General features: G+C 50.4%; 1 protein-coding gene across 3 annotated transcripts in view; it reads left to right on the top strand.

The window, feature by feature from the left end:
• Positions 1-329: 329 nt before the first annotated feature.
• Positions 330-6,000, top strand: part of ZNF217 (zinc finger protein 217) — a 28,075-nt gene continuing 22,404 nt past the window's right edge. Inside the window, exon 1 of one of the 3 annotated variants that reach the window (XM_082671399.1) lies at positions 330-409. The gene's annotated coding sequence lies outside the window, so the exon portion shown is untranslated. Of the gene's footprint in view, positions 410-3,742; positions 3,889-4,158; positions 4,233-6,000 lie in introns of those variants that run through there. The other 2 variants (XM_082671401.1, XM_082671400.1) reach the window with 2 other exon arrangements.

Here is a 6,000-nt window from a genome sequence, read left to right as displayed (position 1 = left end):
AGTTTGTTCTCTATATCTGAGTGTTTCTTTTTTGTTATATTCTCTAGTTTGTTTTATTTGTGACCCGTGTAATTTTTAAAGGAAGTTTACAGTGACAGTTTGAGTGGAGTCAGCCTTGGAAAACCATCCAGGATATTAGAGAAGATGCATAGAAGTTGTGCTTGTAAAGTGGGGCAGGGTACTCACCAAATTTGCCAATGGGACAGACACAGCCATGATTGGTTAGTCAAGCTGGGATTGCATCTAAACCTCTATTTATACTGAGCCTTATTCTTGGCCCCTCCCTTTTTTGGTTTGCTTATAAAAACCAGCAATCACATCTCTTCCAGTATTGTTCCGAGTCAGGTGGACCGGCCAACTCAGGGAGAGAAAGCCTCCTGGTTCCAGACCCTGCCTCCACTTCTGCAAGGTAATTTCTGCTATTTATTTTTATCATGTATTATTATGATGTTTTGTAGGGCGTTTAAAATTGTGAGATGACTTGAATGGGATGAATAAACTTAACAGGAAAGAGAGAAGTTTGGTGTTCCCTGGAGTCGCTGGTGATCTCTACTTCATTTAGTGCATTCTGTCCTGTTAAAAGAGCTGCCCTTCTTCATTTCCTTCTCAAATGTCCCTTGTAGTTTGCAGAGCTGGCAGGTTTGCCTAACTTTTTCATTTTCTTTTCCTGCTAACTCCTCACTGCAGTTTTTCAGGTTTTCCTGCTCTGAACACTGAATTCTTTTAAGTCTGTGTTGGCTCCGTTTCAGCTCCAGGGATTTACATACAGTTTCCAAATCGTTTCTCTATAATAGTTCCACAGTAAAATAAATACTTGCGAAAATAAGAAGATCATAACGGCATCCTCCTCTGCTAATGAAGGCTAACTCTCAAAAGATGATTCCAATGAATGTTAAATATAGCAAATTAGAAGGGTTTTTTGTTGTTAGATCTGAGAATGCGGTGGCAGGCAGGAGCTGGAGAGAAAATCAGAAGTTAACTAAAGCCAGAGGGCTCCTATCACTGGGATTAGATCAGAGATAATGGTGCGATTTTATAAGCATACACTGGGAAATAGATCTTAAGGGGGGCTGGTCTGTTTGGATAATTGTGAAAAATGAGGTGTAGGTGATGTGCGTCGCATTAAAAAGAGGTGAAGTGGGGTCTTTCGCTCTCTCCCCGAATAACGTGTGCCGAGCATCAGCTCACATTTGAAGGGACATTTCTGGTTCCATTGTTTGTGTCGCCTGCGTCTCTGCAGCACCTGACTCCTTTAGAGATAGTCTAGCTGGGGTGGGGGGGGGCGGGGGGGCGAAACAGGATTATGTGTGGGCGGAGCTAAGTATATGGAGACCAACGTTCGATTTTCGATTTTCATTTCATACGATAATAATGAGTTCCTGGCTTTACTACAAAACCGAATGTTCCTGGCGTCCTCCTGTTGCTTTTGGAGTTTTCATTCTTAATTGTTTTAACTATACACGCTTTCCAAGTAAATCTTAAGTGTGAGTCTCCACCTTCTAAGGGGCCGGAATGTGTCCCACAGACGCCCTTACAGCGCATTCAGATCACTCTATGTCCATTTAAAAACACAGTATGTGTTTGCAACCCAGCACTCAGCCATTGGCAGAATTTTTCAACGACTTCCCAGTTTTGTTGGCACGTCTCCAGGAATAAGGTTCTTTGTAATTCTTTGCTCAAACGTAAGATCGCCTATAAAACGCTTAGCGGATAGATCAGTTAATAAAATTACTTTCAATTTGAAAATCTACAATATGGTTTTTTTGTTGTTGTTCTATTTTTTATTTTTTGCCGGGGTGGGGGGGGAGGGAGGAGAGAGAAACAGTAACTAACAAACCATATGATGCTATTATGCTCACAAAGTGGTAGTTTTGCGAGGGCATAGGGAAAAGTACCATTTTTTGCTCAGAAAATAATTCAGTAGCAACAAGGTCTGAGGGCCAGGAACCTCATTGTTCTTAGTGAAACGATTATTTGTCAAAACATTTGATTGTTTCCCTATTCCTACTGAAAAGTTTGGACTTTTATTTTGCTCAATTTTGACACTAGGATTTTTAACTATCAGTGCTATTGTGTTTACAGCTTTCAAGGTTTCAGAGTTCAAAGGTTATCTATTAACATGTAGAGTGAGGCTACACTTATGTGAAGACTCAATTTGGTTTCACTTGTTCATAGTTTCTTTGTTTTGTAGCAGTGCCCGAAGTCATTTGTTTTGGTAAGTTAAATGAAGTTTCTTGTTTAGGAAGAGTGTGTCTATGGACTGTATTTTGGTATGTGACTATAAGACTTTAAAAAATATTTTAAAGAAAGATATTCATCTTCCCTGAGAAAAGGAACTCTAGTACTAGAAGTGATCAATATCAGTGTACTTGAGTGAGGGAAAAAAAAAAAGAGTTCTGGCTTAAGAATCTACTTCTGGAACTGCTAATTAATTAAGTGTGAGTAAGTAATTGGTTCACTTCCTTTTTAAAAAAGACTAACCAGACCATATGTGGGGTTAGTAGTTATATATAAAATGACAGCAAAACATCACACTTGGCAAATTCTTCCCCTTTGCTGAGAAACTGTCTCTCAAGTTCCATTTCCTACTTATTAAGGATTGCACTGCTCACCAGTGGAGCATTTATGTAGGGCTTTTTTTGTCCTGATTTATTAAAAATATACTTCAAGGGCCTTTCTTGATATGTTTTAAGTTTTTCCATTTTGGACACACCAAAGGCCAATAAAAAAAACACAACAAAACAAACTTGGCTATTTTGTGGTGACTTAACATAGCACCCTTTACTTTTGCATTCGTTTGCATCTTGGGGCAGAGAACTTGGTGGATATGATTGTTGCTTCTTTAGTTCCTCCTTGGGGCTTACTTAAAATGGGGGAATATCACTGGCCTTCGGAATCATAACCTTTTCTTTTTTAGTGAGCAAATAAAAAGAATAGCTGCGAAACGCTTTCAATTAAGGGGAGGGGGAAGGCTAGTTTTTTTTTTTTTCCCTCCAGTTTTAAGCCTGGTTTCATCCACGTGGATTTCTATCAAAGCCAAGTGGATTCTTGGCATCTAGGCCAAGTTTAGAAACCTCAAGTTATAGCAGCGCAAGCTCAGCCCTTTCAGAAAAATAGGAACAACTAAAAGTAGCTTTACGGAGATACTAATTTAAAAAATATTTTAATCATCTTATCGACCTTTCTCATGCTTGAAGAAAATTTGAAAAAATGTTGTTTGTGCACAGTTGCCTTCTAACCTACCCAAATGGGGGTAAAGGCTTTTCGTTTGTTGGTAATGCAGGATGACCCAGGAGTTCGGGCGACCAGCCCCTCCCCTCGCCTGGGCACACCTTGCATGGGAGGGGGAAGCGGCGAGGCAGAGGCCTGGAACTGCGCTTGCGCACTGCCCTCGTGGCCCCCTCCCCGCGTACCTGTCACTGGAACCGCCGGGGCGCGCGCGGGCCACGTGAAGCCGGATGGCGGCAGGCGGGGGGTGTGGGGGTGGTGGAAGGCGCGCGCGTGCGCGGGAGTGGCAGGGCGAGAACAGGGAGTGCGCGCGCTCGGCCGCTCGCTCGCGTCCGGGAGGCGGAGGTCCGTGGCGGTGGGCGGGGCAGGGGCGCGCCTGCGCAGATCACGTGGATGTGGGGGCGTGGCAGAGGGCGTGGCCGGGCGGCCGGTGAAGGCAGGAGGCGGGGCGTCTCCGAGCGGCCGGGCCGAGGGAGGGCGCAACAGCTGCTCCTTAAGCACTTTCTGACCGAACAGTCCCCCTGCGCCTGACGCGCCGCGCCCCGGCGGCTCTAGGGACCCCCCGCGCCTGCACTGTCCTCGCGCAGACGAGTAGGGGGCGCCCGCGCCTTTGACCCCCGTGAGCACCCCCGCCCCGCTCACCTTAGCCCCGCGCCTGAGGTGAGCCCGGCCCCCAAATCCTCCAGGCGGGGGTGGGGGTGGGGGACGCTCCTTTTGGGGGGGACTTCAAGGCGCGAAGCCCCGAGGCGCCCTGGGGGATGGCCTCGCCTCTCGCGCAGTGGCCCCAAGTCTCTTTTGGGGGGCCGGTGCGGGCGCGGAATCCGGGAGGTGTCCGCACAAAAGGCCGAGAGAAACTCCCCGTCGCCTCCCCTCCCTCTTGCCTTCCCCGCCCCCTCCCCTCCTCGCCTGCTCCCTCCTCATTCAAACCTCGGCTCGCTCATGTGGTGTCAGTTCAGTCCCGGCCGCCGCCGAGCGAGGAAATGGCTGAGGAGCCGGAGCCGCAGGTAAAGGGGGCGCGCCCCCCGCCCCCGCGGGACCCCAGGGGGCTCCTCGTCTCGCCCCTCCGGCGTCCCCGGAGCCCGCCCTCGAGTTTCCCGTGCTCGTTATCTCGTCCCCTCCCCGGACGGTTCCCCCGCCCCGCCGGCCCCCCCCCCCCACCGTTCCTACTCTCTATTTCGCTCCTCTAGGGCGCCCCCTCCCCTCCTGGCTTCTGAGCGATTCCACTGGCGAGAAGGTGTCGGGCGAGCCCCCGGTGTGCACAGACTGTGTTTGACCATCACACTTACTCTGGGAAACAGTCTAGATGGCTTGGGGGCGGAGAAGTGCTCCCTTCCCTGGGTCGGGAGCCAGGGGCCCGCCGGAGGGAGCTCGGGGGCTGCGTGGGGGGCTGTTTCTGAAAAGTTGGGTGGCTCCGCCGGGCAGGTCTCCCCGTTTGCCAGCTCTGCCGTGGGGCGCGGGCGGAGGGGAGCGGGCCGGCGCGGGGTCCCCTGCTATGGCCCGAGAGGGGCCGGGGCAAGTTGGAAACAGCCAAAACAATGCGTCCTAACAGGCATCCCCCGCAAACAATGGCCGGGACCGTCCGCACGGGCCGGGCGGAGGGCGCGTCTACAGGGGCCAAGGGAGGGGCTTGGCCTCGCCGCGGACCCGGCCGCGCACCCCAGCCAGCCCTCCGGGCGCCCCCAAATCCGTCCCCGGGTGTCCCGGTCCTCTGCCCACCCCTGAGCAGGCGGTGCACCGGGCTGCGTTTCCTGGATGTGTGATGAGGGTTTTTTTTCCCCCCCTTTAATTTTAAAATATTTTTTTAACTTTTTTTTTTAATAACCCTTAAATGCTTTAAGAATATATCACTCAATTCTAGTGGGAGACGCAAAGCCAGCTGGAAGCAGAACTAGGAACTCTAAAGGGCAGGAGGGATTGAAATGTTAGCCTAAAAGTGTTTCTTTTTTTTTTTTAAAAGGGAAGTTTCTGCCAGGAGGCGCTGAGTGGCGAGACCGCTCAGTTTCAGATGTAGAGCCCTCTTCACTCTTGATTTGGCCCCAAAATGCGAGCCGCACGGGATGGGGAGGGAGAGGGGGAGGAGGGCGCTGCTGGGGGCCCTGGGAGGCTGGATTTGGGATGGCCCGGGCGGTCTTGCTCCGAGGGGGCCAGACCAGGCCTGCGGGGTGCGCAGGCCGCGGTACCTGCGCCCCGGGGATCGGAATAGAAGTTCAAGTCCCGGGTTGGAGCCCACATTTTAGGATTCAGGGTAGGGCCACCGAGGACGGGAAGCCGCATTCTTGGGCGGGTGGGTGGGGGTGGGGTGGGTGGGGGGAGGCAGTTTCCCCCCAGGGCTTATTAAAGAGAGCAGGAGAGGGCCACCAGTGGCCACTTCTGGGACCCCAAGCAGCTTGTTCACACTTGGAGCAGTGTAAACTTTTTTTTCTCTCATTTTGTTGCTTTTTCCAAGAAAAGGATAGTCACTTCAGAGTTTGAGGCTTTGCTGTGTTGTTCCCCTTTGAAATTCCTTGAGCCTCAATTTATCTTTCTGGATCAGCCTATAGGGCTTGGAGCGTTAAGCTTGAACATTCCTTCACGTGTATTAAAGACAGGCGGGTGCAGTGGTTCTTTGGTCGGTCTGGGGTCCTATGTTATTGACCGCCGTGCAAACGAGCAGGTTTCCTAGTTTTCTAGATCGTTTGGAATCATTAAGGTGTATGTTTTAAGAAGCCTAGGTCTGATTTAGTTCAGGTTGATTCAATTATGTCTTCATCGCTTTTGAGTTGGTTGAATGAG

This window comes from Grampus griseus (assembly GCF_964374135.1).
Source record: "Grampus griseus genome assembly, chromosome: 14".
In the NCBI taxonomy this organism is placed as follows: Eukaryota; Metazoa; Chordata; class Mammalia; order Artiodactyla; family Delphinidae; genus Grampus; species Grampus griseus.
The sequence above is the reverse complement of the archived record's forward strand: the minus strand, read 5'-3'. Positions and strand labels throughout refer to the sequence as shown.